Here is a 16,614-nt window from a genome sequence, read left to right on the forward strand (position 1 = left end):
CTTGACATGTTTAAAAAACATGCAACACAATTCAGAGCACACTTGCTCAAAATGTGTCCAGGCAAATGTTATGAGATCATATTGCAGATTCACTTGAAGTGCTGTATACCTGTAGCTACTGACAAAGCAAAGTTTTATAATGTTGCTGGAGAGGTTACTGAGCCCTTACTGCTTCCCACCCAGCTATGTCAGCTTTGAAGCTGATTTGTTTCTGTTCTTGTCTTGCTTGTGGTTTCCTACCTTGCTAGGGCGTGTGATTTATTTTCACAAATGGATTTCCTTCCTCAGCACTTAACTACCCTTAGAAATTTCATCTTGATCCTCCGTTCCATTTACAATCACGGATAGCTCATTTGATGCCACTGACCTCCACTCAAATTCATTTCGACTGCTTTGGATACGTTGATAGATCATCCTTTGCTAACTTTCTTCAAATGATTAAATGCAACATCAGGAATAGCATATTATTTCCTCCACATCATACATCCTGACTTGGATATGGATCTCCAGGTCCTCGTTGGTACTGGGTCAAACGTGGCCTTGAAATCACTTTGGGAGTGTCATCACCACAAGGACTGCAGTGGTCAAATGACAATGTCCACCATATCCACCATCACAGGGCAACTGGCAATGGACGATAATCACAAAGCAATGACAAAGCTGAAATACGTAACACAGACATGACAAGAATAGCCTCCTTTTGCAATATAACTATTATATGGTTGTCTACATTCTTAACCGGATTGCATTAACTCCCTCAAGCTTTCTCCCCCCCAACAGCATCAACTCCACACACACACACTAAAAAGACAATATTCTGTGGATGCTGCAAATCTGAAACAAACAGAACAGTGGAGATGTTCAGCAGGTCTGGCAGCATTTGTGTAGAGAGAACCACAGAGTTAATATTCTTGAGTCTGTTATGGCTCTTCTTTAGAACTCTTAAGCCAGAAGTGCTGAGTGGATGATCCATCTCGCCTTCTTCCAGTGCTCCCTGGCATCGCAGATGCCAGCGTTCAGTCAATTCGAGTCACTCCATGTGATATCAAGAAACTTTTAAAGGCACTGGATACTGCAAAGGTTATGGGCAATGATAACATTCTGGCAATATTATTGAATAACTGTGCTCTAGAACTGGGAATGCTGTAACCAAGCTGCTCCACTGTCAACATTGGCATCTATCCGACAGCATGGAAAATTATCCAGGTATGCCCTGACCGAACAAGGCGAATCCAATTTTATAAATCTTTACTCCATCAGCAAAGGCAGTCATTGAACAATGTTTTCTTGAGGTACTTACTTCGCAATAAACTGCTCAAAGACACTCAGGTTGGGAAATACCAGGGCTACTCAACTTCTGACTTCATTACAGTCTCAGTCCAATTATGGACAGAAGAGCTGAACTCCAGAGGGGAGGCGAGTGTGATTTCTTTTCACTTAAAGCAGCATTTGACTGATTCTGGCATCAAGGGGGATCAGGGAACTCTCCAGCAATTTGTGTCATACCTAGCAGAAAGGAGGTTTTTTTTGTCCCTGTTAGTGGTCAATCATCTCAGCTCCAGGAATTCCTCAGGGTAGTATCCTAGACCTAACCATCGCCTGCTGCTTCATCAAACACCTTACTTCCAGCGTAACAGGATGTCCCCTGATATTGTCATAATGTTCAGCACCATTGGTGACTCCTCAGATAATGAAGCAGCCTGTCTCCATATGTGTTAAGATCTTTACAACATCTAAGCTTAGCCTGATAAGTGTGATTAATGACTACGCCCAACAAGTGCAGAGCAATAACAATCTCCATCAGTAGTGAATCCCACCATTTTAATGTGGAATTCAGTGTGGCATTACCATTGTTAAACCCTCACTCATCCTAGAGATTATTGTTGCCAAAATCTGAAGTGGACTAGCCATAAAGAGAGATATACCCATTAGACCATAAGACATAGGAGCAGAAATTAGGCTATTCAATCCATCGAGTCTTCTCCACCATTCAATCATGGCTGATAAGTTTCTCATCCCACTTCTTCCCCATAACCCTGGATCATCTTGGCAATCAAGAACCTATCTATCTCAGTCTTAAATATAATCAATGACCTGGCCTTCTGTGGCAATGAATTCCATAGACTCACTGCTCTCTGGCTGAAGATGTTTCTCCTTATCTCTGTTCTAAAAGATCTTCCCTTTACTTTAAGGCTCTGCCCTTGGGTCCTAGTCTCCTACCAATGGAACCATCTTCCCAACATCAATACTCTGACAACAACAGCAAACCAAAAGGTTAGGAATTCTGCAGTGAGTAACTCTCCAACTATCTACACGGTACAAATCAGGAGAGTGATGGAATTCACCCCACTTGCCTGAATGAGTCCAGCTCCAACAACACTCAAGAAGCTTGACACCATCCGGGATAATGCATCCCGTTTGACGGGAACGCCATCCACCACCTTCAACATTCACTTCCTTCACCCTGGATGGACAGTCGCAGTGTTGCGTGCCTTCAACAAGGATCTTCAAAGTGCAACTTCCAAAACCCCCATGATCTCTACAATCTAGGGCAAGGGCAGCTGCCGCACGGGAATACCACCAGCTGAAAGATTCCCCTCCCAGCCACCCACCATCTTGACTTGAAACTATACCGTCATTGTTTCCGTGTCGCAGGGTCAAGACCCTGGAACTCTATTCCTGTCAGCACTGTGGGTGACCTGCAAGGACTGAAGCAGTTCAGGAAAGGCAGCTCACCACCATCTTCTCCAGGGATATTAGGGATGGGGCAATAAATGTTGGGTCAGCCGGTGAAGTCTGCATCCAATGAATTAATAAACAAAAAAGAAAATCACCAAGTGGTCAGATTGCATTAGTGATAATAAAAATCTGACTGGATAACAATGCATTTAAGCAAAGCTTGATTGGTACACAAGGGAGAAAAAGAATTGAAGGAAATGACAGTAGTGTTTGATGAAGGAGGGTGGGTGGAATATAGACCAATCAGGCCAAATGGACTACCTTTGTGCCATATAGTCTATCTAAGCATCACTATAAACGTATAGAAGTTTATATTCAATTCAAAATCTCCCCAAGTGCAATTAACATCATGCTAATTTACATTTTAATTACTTCCCAAGAAAACAGTGCAGTTATTGACAGTAGAACATAATGTCAACTTCATGGTGCTGTGTTGGTAGACACTTAATGAACTTAATTAGATAATCAGGGATGTTAATTATCTCAGTAATACGCAGATAAACGTATTATGCAAATGATTCATTAACTTTGCAGGCAAAATTCACAGAAAGAGTTGTATATTCAGTCTTCTGTGCAGCGTCAGTGAGTTTGCTAATGTTAGACAAGTGAACCAGCAGGAAAATTCATGACAACAGCTGTAATATCCCAAACTATAATCGCACCGTATTAACTAGCAATAAACCAAAAATGGCTTTCTGACTTCTCTTTGTTGTGGGGGTGCTGGAATATCAAGGCTGTGCTTAACCTGCACAAATTCATGACAATGTTGGCCATCATAACATTTCTGCATCAATGGTGCGTTTTACTGGATAATGTGGTGAGGGCAGAAATGAAAAAGAGAGAGACGCAATATTCACTTCTGTAGCACCCCTTCGCATGTGAGCTGAAGCAGCTCGAGATTTACGGTGATTCATAGTGCGGGTTGCTCTGCAATCATGGAGGTAAGTATGTCAGGCAATTTGCACACAGCACATTACTCCAAACAGCTACTGAAACAAGAAACTAGTATTGTTCGGGATCCTGGGAATAGTGCCTTTAATATTTCAGCAAAACACTGTAGATTAACTTAACACGAAGGATTGGGGCAGTGGTGGGATATTCAACCAGGTCCATTTATTTCTCACCTGGACAACAGGTCCCCACTGGGGGAATATCCAATGGAGATTGCCCTTCGGACAATCATTTGGCTAGCTGCTTTTATGTAGCTCGTCTTGAATTTCATGCGTTTCTGGAATTCCTGGTCTTAAAATAGACAATCATACCCCTCTTCACTCCCAAAGAAATCTTCAGGCTTTAAATCTGAGGTAGATACGTTTTTTTGTTAAGCAAAGGGATATGGGCCAAAGGCAGGTATTTGGAGTTAGGCCACAGATCAGCCATGATCTCATTGCATGGTGGAACAGGCTCGATGGGCTGAATGGCCTACTCCCGTTTCTATATTTGCATCACACATCCGTCCACCTTGCCAATTGGTTCGAAGCACAAGTTTGACCAATTTACCATCAAACTCTGTGCCTCAAATGGATGACAGCGTCTCCAGCATTGCTATATCCCCTCAGTGCCCCACTGAACGACGTTTCTACTTATTCTTTCATGGGATGTGGGTATCGCTGGCCAGACCACTATTTAGTACCCTTCCCTAGCTGCTCTTGAACTGAATAGGTTGTTAGGCCGGTTATGAGTCTAGCATATTGTTGAGAGTTTGGAGCCAGATATTGGCCAGACCAAGAAAGGACTACAGATTTCCTCCCCTGAAATACATCTGTAAATCGGATGGGAGTTTACAACAATCTATGACAATTTACATGACATCATGACTGAAACTAGCTTTCAATTCTAGATTAATTTAAATTCTACGAGAGACTGTACTGGGATTTGAACCCACATACCCAAAATATTGGCCTGGACTTCTAACCCAGTGACATTACCACTAGACAAGTCAGGTCAGTGACTTGCTTTTGAATTAAAGCTCTTCTAACTCCAAGGTATGGACATTAAACATTTCTCCAGCTGTACCATTGGATAGTCAGCGTAAATGACCATTTTCCATTTGTAGGTGTCATTATTGCTGTTAGGCTTCTAATAATGGTTTCCTTTCCAGTCTTTGTTAAAGGAGAAGGAGACTTGAGCTTATTCTAGACGTGTAATAAGAGTTAGGGAGAGGTGATGGGCGTAATGGCATTAGCGTGAGATTATTAATACAAAAACGCAGCAAATTTTCTGGAGACCTGGGTTAAAACCTCACCACGGCAGATGGTGAAATTTGAATTCAATAAATACCTAGAATTAAGAGTCTAATGATGGTTATGAAACCATTGTTGACTGTCAAGGAAACTGGTTCATTAATGTCTTCAGGGAAAGAAACTGTCATCCTGGCCTGGTCCGGCCTACATGTGACTCCAGACCCACAGCAATGTGGTTCACTCCTAACTGCCCTCTGGGCAATTAGGGATGGGCAATAAATGATGGCCTAGGCAGTGATATTCACGTCCCGTGAAGAAATATCAAAGAAAAGAGTTGCACGACGGTAACTGCCTTCTTTCCTAATTTCAAAAAGCTTCAAAGTAAATGTAAATGTAAACTGAAATTCAGCCCAGAAACATGTTGCTTAGTTAAATCCAATCTACACAGAAACATTCAGTGTCTATGAGTCAGATAGGGAAAAGATGTGCACTCATACTCAAATCAATTTGGATCAAAAAAAGATGAGTTATCAGGGAATTCAAAGAATGAGAGAAAGCAGTTTGTATTTATATAGTACTTTTAATGTTGTAAAATATTGTACAGGTGCATTCTCAAACAAAAGGTGACACTGTGCCACAGAAGGAGATGTTAGGACAGAATATCAAGACATTGTCAACAAAATAGATATTTAGAAGAGTCTTAAAAAGAAAGAAAAACAGGTAGAGATGGAAAGGTTTATTGAGGGAGTTCCAGAGCTTTGACTTTGACTACAGAAGACATAACTGGTGATGGAGATGAACAAACGGCTGGAATAGGAATACTGCAAAAAATTCCATCAGGTTGTAATTTGGAGGAATTTACGGAGACGAGATGGGGCAGAGTTATGTTGGGCAGAATGATCTTTGGTTAATGAATGGTTTTGATATCTGCCTATTGAACATACTTGCATGAACTCGGCTGGATATACCGCATTATCAGATGTCCTGTCTGAGAGTCACTAGGGGCTCAATGTTCCCTGTGGGGATATCCAGATCCTCCTCATAAAATCTGCCTCTTTTTGCACAATTCAGGGCAGTTAGCTAAATTAATGTTTGGTCATTTGTGTGACTAATTGGAAAAATAAATGTTGAACTAATTTATCATAAATGGCTTTTACGATGCTCATTACTGTTCAGTTCAATTCCATTAATGCTGGTGAATCCACAGATCAGAAACACCAAGCGAGGAAAATGGAGCACCTATCGCCATTACTAAACTGCTCCTATTAATTTAACTGGGTACAACCTCATAATACAATCAGCAGGAAGTAGAAAGAAACTTTTCATGCTCATATTTCAGAGTCAGCATGGTGCACATGCATGATCCCAGGCTATTATTCCGGTTTATTGCAATGAACATCTCTAATTGATATTACCATTTGGGAATTTGCAGGAATCTGAAATAGAGGTAAATAGGAGTTTTTCTTTTAATTCTGTGAAGGTCACCTTTCTTTGAATCTATGGAATTCATTGCCACAGAAAGCTGTGGAAGTCAGGTCATTGAGGTGTATTTAAGATAGAGATCAATGGGTTTTTGATTGTTAAGGGGATCAAAAATTATGGGGACAAGGCAGGAGAATGGGGTTGAGAATCTTCTCAGTCACGATTGAATGGCGGAGCAGACTCGATGGGCCAAATGGCCTAATTTCCACTCCTGTCTCTTTTGGTCTTATAGAAACATTTTTTTCTCTAAGTATTGTGTCAAAACAATGTTTCCAAAAAATCATGCGACTCAAGCTAAGTGACTAGACAAGCTCCCTGGCGAAGCAATGGCTGAGGTTCACGAACTTAAAATTTACAACCCAGAGGGAGACAGAAAAAGAGAGGCCAACTAGCTTCGTTGGAAGGAAAAGAGCCATATTAGAAGAGCAGTTTAGCTTTGACAATCTGGAGAAAGTGAGGACTGCAAATGCTGGAGATCAGAGTCAAGAGTCGAGTGTGGGGTGCTGGAAAGCCAGCAAGTTAGCCAGCATCGAGGAGCAGGAGAGTCGACGTTTCAGGCATAAGCCCTTCATCAGGAATGAAGTTTGTGAATCTCTCAACACCCCCCCCCCCCAGCCCACAAGCCTCATACCTGGTGAAGGGTTTATGCCCGAAAAGTTGATTGTCCTGATCCTCGGATGCTGCCTGACCTGCTGTGCTTTTCCAGCACCACACTCTCGACTCTAGCTTTGACAATCTCCCAGGTATCCACAGTTGGAAAAAAGTCTTAATCGGTTTAAAGCAGTAAACAGTCTCAGGAAAACCCAAAGGTTTTTCCTTACAATTCAGCGAATTAGCTTGTATCTGTGAGTCTTGGGGAGAGACAGTAATAGAGAGAAAATTATGTTTGGTGAATGAACAAACACTGAAAATAAGTGTTTGCAACCTTGTCAGTTGAATAAGAAATTAGAGAGTGAAGATAGAAACGACACTTCACTGGGGTTGAGTATAAAAGAATGTGTGTGTAAAATTGGGGGAAAAGAAAAAAAAGTGTTGAATCTCTCTTTTTGTTAAGTATGAGTAAGATCTCCCCTAATTGTCTGGCATAGCTTTTTTCTGTGCAATATATTTATGCTCTTTTGTTACAAGTATATTGACAGCCTCTTGTGAATATGTTCAATAACTGACTGCCACGGTAACCAAATTACAAATACAGAGAAACTTTGATTATCCATAGGATACGGGCAGGCAGTACTTCGGTTAATCGAATTCCAGTAAACGAATGCCGGATAACATAGTTTAGACGAGCATCGGGATCTTGCGATCCTACCAGATAACCTGATATTTAGATAATCGAATCCAGATAATTGAGGTTCCCCTGTATAAAAGTTATGGTCCATCAAGCCAGGTTTCACAGTGGAATTTGACTTGGCAACCATCAGCTAGGATCATAACAGTAATTTAACATATTAATGTCATTGGATAAATATTCATGGAATAGATCATTTATATATTAATGGAGTAAATGTTCCATACAGTTCTCCCATTGGCTTAAGTCCTAAGGCTTGGCTTATTCTTCTGTTATGCTTTTCAGTGTTGGTGATCTGTACTCATTTTTCTAATTTCAAAATAAACCTTATGTTTGAATTAGAGATCAGGATATTCCATTCTGAAAACAATGGATGCTTTTCTGCTTTCAAACCTCCTTCTTAGCATTCCAAATGAGAAATATACCCCTCATTAGGTCACTATCAACACAACAACAATCCTCATTGTAAAAACATACTCCAAACATCGATTTTAGGATTTAAATGTCATACTTTGATTTGCTATTTTGACTTTCTTTCAAAAAAATAAAGACTATTTTAAAACCTTTTCAGTCTGGAACTATCAGCTATAGTCTTGTTTTGGCACCCTCGATTTTATGGTAGTAACGATGGCAAATACATCAGTGTTCATCGTCAATACTCTATATATATTAAAAGCAATGCCTGGATCTGCACGTGTGTAATTCAACACTGAAACCAAAAGCTGCTATCAAACCTTATAACAGTGTTCCTCCTCAGACTGCAGTCAATAGGAAATATATGAAGCAACAATGACCTCTGCTCTTTGACCAGTCGTCTTACTGCAAAACGAAACCTTGAAAGAGTTAGACCACGTTGAATGGAGGTACATAAGTTCATAATTATGCAAGAACATGATAACTATAATCAAAACATGCTCACTGGTCCCTGAGAAACTAATTTGTGGAACATTAAAATGTCTTCACGAGGGTAAAGATTTTCATATGTTTAGAAATCCTTTAAAAACTTCATCTTTATTTAGCTTCCATTTGAATCAAACAGAGTAGTTACAGTGCAGAAAGAATTTGATCATTCAGCCTGTTATATCTGTACTGCCTCACTACTTGTCTCATTCCCTCACCTTCTCCTGTAGCCCTGCAAACATATCACTCTCCAGATAATCAGTTGATGATTCAATTCTTCAGTTCATGAAAACCATGATTGAGCCTACCTCCACTACATTCTCAGGCAGGACACCAAAAGCCCTAACCACTTGCTGAATAAGACGGATGCCCTCATGTCGCTGTTGCTTCTGTTGCGGATCAGTTGAAAAAAATCAGCCCCTGCTGGACATGGATCCTTCCAACAAGGGGAACAGTTTCTCTCCATCTGCCTTGCCCAGATCCCTCTCAATTTTGATTCGCCTCTACCTAATTTTCATTCGACCTTAAGACGAAAACAGCACCTGCCTCTCCAAACTACCCAAATAACTGATGTTTCTCATCCCTCGACCTAATCTCCCGAACAATGTTCACTTGCAGTCTGAACATGGAAATTTGCGCCAAGCCAAGAGACCACTTAACTTGGCGCCAGATTTCCATTGCATGGCACCTGTCAGGTACAAATGATGCTTGCAACTTGGACGGACGAGTCACAGGTAACGTTCGCACGACTCAGGGTCGTTTTCTCATTTTACCTTCTGTGGAATGTGGGCATCAACATCAAGGCCAGCACTTGTTGCCAAACCCTAGTTGCCCTGGAACTGACTGTCTCCCTGAGTCATTTCAGAGGACAGTTAAGAGTCAACCACATCGCTGTGGGTCTGGAGTCATATTTGGTCAGACCCGGGGATGAGGCAGATTTCACAGTTTAAGGATATGGGGTAGGACTGAGATGAAATTTCTTCACCAAGAGAGTGGTGAGCCTGGGGAATTCTCAGTCACAGAAAGAGGTTGAGAGCAAAACACTGAATGCTTTCAAGTGGGAGTCAGATACAGTTCTTAGGCATAAATGGACCAAAGGGTATGGTAGAAGTGTAGTCAATTTATTGAAAACTGTTCTAATGAACTCAAGATGAAAAGCATTGGAAAGGTGTCCCTCTTCTCAGGTATCACCTTTTTCTCTGCTCGCGCTCCTAATATTGCGTGATTCTCTATGATACTAGGGTGCGATGAAATGGAATACACTGCACACTGAAGTAGGTCTTTCCCATTAAGATTATTGGTTAATTATCTTCAAATTGGATTTATATTTATATCATTTTATAAAAATATACCTGCAAAGGCACTTTAAATGTCTCACTACAGGTCAGAAGAAACCGAGAAATATCTGCCCCCCTCTCATTATTGATACACTAAACTGTGAAACAATGAACTCTCTCTCTTTCTCTCTCAACATGACTGCACATTTCTTCACTCTTTCATGAGATGCAGGTGTCACAGGTAAAGCCAGCATTTGCTACCCATCCTTAATCATGCCTGAATTGAATGGCTTTTCAGGCCATTCCAGAGGACGATTAAGAATCAACCACATTAGGAATCTCTACAGTGCAGATTTGGCCCACCCAGCCCACTGAAGCCCACCCTCTGAAGAGCATCCCACCCAGAACCCGTCCTCCTCATCTATTCCTGTGACCCTGCATTTCCCAGGGCTAATTCACCAAGCCTGAATATCCCTGGGCAGTATGGACACTTTAGCATGGCCAATCTACCTCACCTACACATCTTTGGACGGTGGGAGGAAACCAGAGCACCCAAAGGAAACCCACGCAGAACTAGGAGAATGTGCAAACTCCACACAGATAGTGTGGAATCAAACCCAGATCCCTGGTGCTGTGAGGCAGCAGTGCTAACCACTGCGTCACTGTGCTGTCCTGTGGTTTTGGAGTCACACGTGGCCCAGACTGGGTAAGGATGGCAGACTTCCTTCTCAAAGGGGGTGTTAGTGAATCTGGTTGATTTTCGCAACAATTGACAATAGCTTCAGAGTCACCATTAGTGAGATTAGCTTTGGATTCCAAATTTACAGATGGAACACAAGTTCCACAAAGTGCAGATCTCCGTAGCATTGCTCACTGTAAGTCAATTAATGTTCTGCTTTATAAGCACAGCAATCAGAAAAACTTGCATTTATCGAGTGTCTTTCACAAACTCTGCATGCCCCAAAATGCCTCACAACTGATGAGATTCTTCTGAAGTGTGGTCACTGTTATCATGTAGGAATAAAGCAGCCAGTTTCACAATGTTATACTGAAAGAACTGTAAATCAAAAACAAAAACAGAAATCGCGAGAAAAACTCAGCAGATCTGGCAGCACCTGTGGAGAGAAATCGGAGTTAACATTGCGGGTCCAATGACCTTTCAATTCTGAGGAAGGTTCACTTGACCCGAAACGTTAACACTGATTTCTCTCCTCAGATGTTTGCCAGACATGCTGAGCTTTTCTAGCATTTTCTGCTTTTGTTCACAATTCTATACCAAGTACCCATGTCCCTTCAAGCCCGCAATACCTAACAACCATTAAAACAAAGGGACAGAAGATCATGGTGGAGCTGAAAGTGATGTATGGCTTTGCTCAACTAAATAATGGAATAAATTATTTGTAATGGTTGGTGAGCCAGTAACTAGCAGCTTAAATTTAACTACCAATGGGAGAAACTATTTGAAAAAAATGTGTAAATAATGGGCGAATACAATAAACAGCATGGTACTTGGAAAGGTTTTCAAAAAGACAATGGATGAATATTGGAAAAAGAAAAACTTGAAAGTAAGAGGAAAAATGCATCAAGCTAGCACATGGAAAAAATGGGCCAAATGGCCTTAGAATGAAATTGTCATTTGGTGGGGGAACCTTTGTGAAGAGTCAGGTCAGCATTTTAAAATTTCATTTGAGATTCCACCTGAGCATTGACATTCATGACAAAGTTTAACATCTGATTTGTGGCATCTGCTGGGACCACTATTGGTACGTTTTAGAGGCTGAATACAGACAGATACCTGAACAGAGAAAGAAAGCAAGCTGCTTTTTAACTTTGACATGCGTCCAAGTGGCTGCTGACAAAAACAGGGACAGAAAGCCAGCTGGTTGATAAAAAGAAGAAAATGCTGAGCTCAATTATACATAAATGCGTGAACTATTTAGTCCATTGCTGTTTGAAAAATACCAGGTAATGGCCTCAAAAGGATCAAGTTAAGTTGGCAGATGAATATCACAACTGTGCTCAAAATGCTCGACTTAACAAAGCAACAGAAGATCAGCATGCTATTATATTTTTATATTATATTATATATTTAAGGTTAGAGGATAAAGATTTAGAAAGAACATGAGGGGTATTTTTATTTTACACAGAGTGGTTTGTATGGGGAAAGAATTTCCAGAGGAAGTGGTGGATGTGGGTACAATTACGACTGACAAAGGAGCAGCGCTCAGAAAGCTTGTGATTTCAAATAAACCTGTTGGATTATAACCTGGTGTCGTGTGACTTTTTTTATAGAATTAGAATCTCTACAGTGTGGGAACAGGCCCTTTGGCCCAACAAGTCCACACCGACCCTCCGAAGAGTAACCCACCCAGGCCCACTCCCCTATATTTATCCCTGACTAATGCACCTAACCTACACAACCCGAGACACTATGGGCAATTTAGCATGACCAATTCACCTAACCTGCACATCTTTGGACTGTGGGAGGAAACCAGATCACACCCACACAGACACGGGGAGAATGTGCAAACTCCACATGGACTGCCGCCTGAGGCTGGAATCGAACCCATATCCCTGGCGCTGTGAGGCAGCAGTGCTCATCACTGAGCCACCATGCCACATTTCCGATCTTATCCACCAAAGTCCAACACCTCTTTGTTATGTTTTGGTGGAATATGGGCCAAACATAGGCAGGTGCGACTAGATTAGATTGAGATTATGGTCCACAGGGACTGAAGGGTCTGTTTACTTGCTGTATGACTCTATATTAAAAAATATCAACTTTTGGTAAAAATATCAAACTTTTGACTCCTCAGGACCGATCACTGGTGCTTTGAATATTCTTGTATACTAAGGCATTTAATACGTAGAAAATAGGCTTACAGTGCAGTCATTTATCAAAGACTTGATAGACTGTCGGTCGGCTACATGTTAAGGGACATCACAAAATGAATAATGTTTTGTCTGATCACAACTTACTTAATTACAGTCCTTTTGTCAAGGAATGAAAGCAGGAGTTGCAGAAACACCAATTTCATGCATTCGTGCATGAGTTATGTCTCAAAGCTGCATTTTCCAGATGGTAACATATTCACTGGAAGAACTAATGATGTGGATATATTTAGAGAAAAACCAATAAAGGAGTCTTTAACCTTCAACAGCAAAAGCTTGTTCTACAAAATGTTCCAAGGGATAAATTAACAAATATCAATTACACTGCTTGCTGAGGTGTAATCAGCTGTAATAATCAAAATTAATTTTTAAAAATAATTAAACAGACCCTAGGGCAAATTCTCTACACTCTCTGGTATGACATCACAGCATACATTTGTACCTGTGACTGAATTTGCAATGTTCTAACAATCCTCCATTCCAATAGATTACTTTGAACTGCACAGTTTCCCCAAAACATCAAGGGCTGGAAATTGTCACTTAATCCACAACTCTAAACCCAGATTTCTTGCAAAGTTGCAACTAATTCATATGCTTGCTGCTGAATGACACAGGCACTCAGCTGAGATTTAGATTTGTGCAATAATATTCGCACTCCCAGGATTTCAAATCACATTGAATCACATAATCAAAACAGCATCCAGTACAGAAGTACAGTCATGACATCCGACAAGGGTATTAAGCACATGACCGTACAGTGGATTGAGTTGGAAATGGGTGATACTTGTCTGACTTTGAACAGATCATACACAGTACAAGGTTTCTTTACCAAGACCATAGCCTCTAGCATCTAGAATGTCATCAGTAATGAGAAGCCCGCAATCCTGACTGGAACTATATTGCCATTATTTCATTGTCTTTGCATTAAAAACATGGACCTGTTTTCCCAAGAGAACTGTGGGTCACCGACACTACACAAACCTAGGACTGTGGGTCACTGACACCACACAAACCTGGGACTGTGGGTCACCGACACCACAAACGCCTGGGACTGTGGGTCACCGACACCACACAAACCTGGGACTGAGAGTCACCGACACCACACAAACCTGGGACTGTGGGTCACCGACACTACACAAACCTAGGACTGTGGGTCACTGACACCACACAAACCTGGGACTGTGGGTCACTGACACCACACAAACCAGGGACTGAGAGTCACCGACACCACACAAACCTGGGACTGTGGGTCACCGACACCACAAACGCCTGGGACTGTGGGTCACCGACACCACACAAACCTGGGACTGTGGGTCACCGACACCACAAACGCCTGGGACTGTGGGTCACCGACACCACAAACGCCTGGACTGTGGGTCACCGACACCACAAACACCTGAGACTGAGAGTCACCGACACCACAAACACCTGGGACTGAGATTCACCGACACCACACAAACCTGGGACTGAGAGTCACCGACACCACACACACCTGGGACTGAGAGTCACCGACACCACAAACACCTGGGACTGAGAGTCACCGACACCACAAACACCTGGGACTGTGGGTCAGGGATACCACAAACACCTGAACTGTGGGTCACCGACACCACAAACACCTGGGACTGTGGGTCAGGGATACCACAAACACCTGAACTGTGGGTCACCGACACCACAAACACCTGGGACTGTGGGTCACCGACACCACAAACACCTGGGACTGTGGGTCACCGACACCACACAAACTTGGGACTGTGGGTCACCGACACCACAAACACCTGGGACTGTGGGTCACCGACACCACACAAACCTGGGACTGTGGGTCACTGACACCACACAAACCTGGGACTGTGGGTCACCGACACCACAAACACCTGGGACTGTGGGTCACCGACACCACAAACACCTGGGACTGTGGGTCACCGACACCACAAACACCTGGGACTGTGGGTCACCGACACCACAAACACCTGGGACTGTGGGTCACCGACACCACACAAACCTGGGACTGTGGGTCACCGACACCACAAACGCCTGGGACTGTGGGTCACCGACACCACAAATGCCTGGGACGGTGGGTCACCGACACCACACAAACCTGGGACTGTGGGTCACTGACACCACAAACACCTGGACTGTGGATCCCCGACACCACAAACACCTGGCACTGTCGGTCACCGACACCACAAACACCTGGGACTGTGGGTCACCGACACCACAAACACCTGGCACTGTCGGTCACCGACACCACAAACACCTGGGACTGTGGGTCACCGACAGCACAAACACCTGGGACTGTGGGTCACCGACACCACAAACGCCTGGGACTGTGGGTCCCCGACACCACAAACATCTGGGACTGTGGGTCCCCAACACCACAAACATCTGGGACTGTGGGTCCCCAACACCACAAACATCTGGGACTGTGTGTCACCGACACCACAAACGCCTGGGACTGTGGGTCACTGACACCACAAACGCCTGGGACTGTCAGTCACCAACACCACAAACACCACAGCGGTTCAACAAAGCCAGCAGCTCTTCCAGGCATTAGTGATATCCAGTAAATGCTGTCTTTGCCACTGATCCAATATCCGGTGAATGAATACAGGTAAATAAAGCTGTTTTAGATCCTGGGTACAATTGCCCTCCCCATCTCCAGCTCATTGAGACCAATTGTAGAACCAAGAGAGTGTGGTGCTGGAAAAGCACAACAGACCTGGCATCATCCGAGGAGCAGGAAAATCGACATTTCGGGCAAAAGTCCTTCATCAGGAATGACATTGATTCTCCTGCTCCTTGGATCCTGCCTGGTCTGCTGTGCTTTTCCAGCACCACACTCTTGACTCTAATGTAAAGCATCTGCAGTCCTCACTTTCGCCTAATTGTAGAACCATTCATTTGCAAAAGGCAGATCAAACTCATTCAAATCCATTCTCTGCGTTTCAGCTCCCCAGCTCCTTAAGAGATCCAGATGTTAACATGTCACCCATGAAACAAATACTGGAAAATTACCATCAAGATTACATATCTCACCACAATAGCAAATGTTATAAAGGCCCAAATATTCATTACAGTAGGATACAAAGCTTTCTTAAAATTTGTGATGTTCAAAATAAGTCTGTTGTGTGTTGGTTTTCTATGTAAAGCTTTATTTGCTTTCAAATGAATGCTTCACCTTCCTCAACACTGGTCCTTACATTTTGAATACTATTCGGCGGAAACACTCTGGACATTGTACATAATACCCTAAAACTTGACCACATGACTGTTTCTACATGATTAATTACTAAAGATTAGTGGGAAGTGAACCTTGGCTTTGTTGCAGCTTTCCAGTTGGAACTAGCTGGAGACCAGATCTTCAGCCTCTTAATGTAGGAACTAAAACAACGAATAATCAAGAACCAAATGATGGTGTGGCCCATTATATTCTGACAGTGCTGTACAATGATAAAATCTCCACAGTGTGGAAGCAGGCCATTTGACCCGAGTCCACACTGACCCTCCGAAGAGCATCCCACTTTAATCGCTTTATATAGAACATAGAACAGCACAGCGCAGAAAAGGCCCTTCGGCCCTGATGTTGCGCCGACCTGTGTTGCACCCATCCCCCTACACTATCCCATCATCATCCATGTGCTTATCTAAGGACTGTTTAAATTTCCCTAATGTGGCTTAGTGAACTACATTGGCAGGCCGGGCATTCCACACCCTTACCACTCTGAGTAAAGAACTTGCCTCTGACATTTGTCTTAAATCTATCAATTGGTAGCTATGCCCCCTCGTACAAGCTGACGTCATCATCTTAGGAAAAAAGACTTTCACTGTCTACCCTATCTAATCCTCTGATCAT

The 16,614-nt window shown here is 42.7% G+C and overlaps 1 protein-coding gene across 3 annotated transcripts in view; it reads right to left on the reverse strand.

The window, feature by feature from the left end:
• wdfy4 (WDFY family member 4) overlaps window positions 1–16,614 on the reverse strand; it is a 321,548-nt gene that overhangs the window by 159,714 nt on the left and 145,220 nt on the right. The window lies entirely within an intron of this gene.

This window comes from Chiloscyllium plagiosum, unplaced genomic scaffold (genome assembly GCF_037043375.1).
Source record: "Chiloscyllium plagiosum isolate Xiang-an unplaced genomic scaffold, Cpla_swu_hap1 HiC_scaffold_43, whole genome shotgun sequence".
NCBI lineage: Eukaryota > Metazoa > Chordata > Chondrichthyes > Orectolobiformes > Hemiscylliidae > Chiloscyllium > Chiloscyllium plagiosum.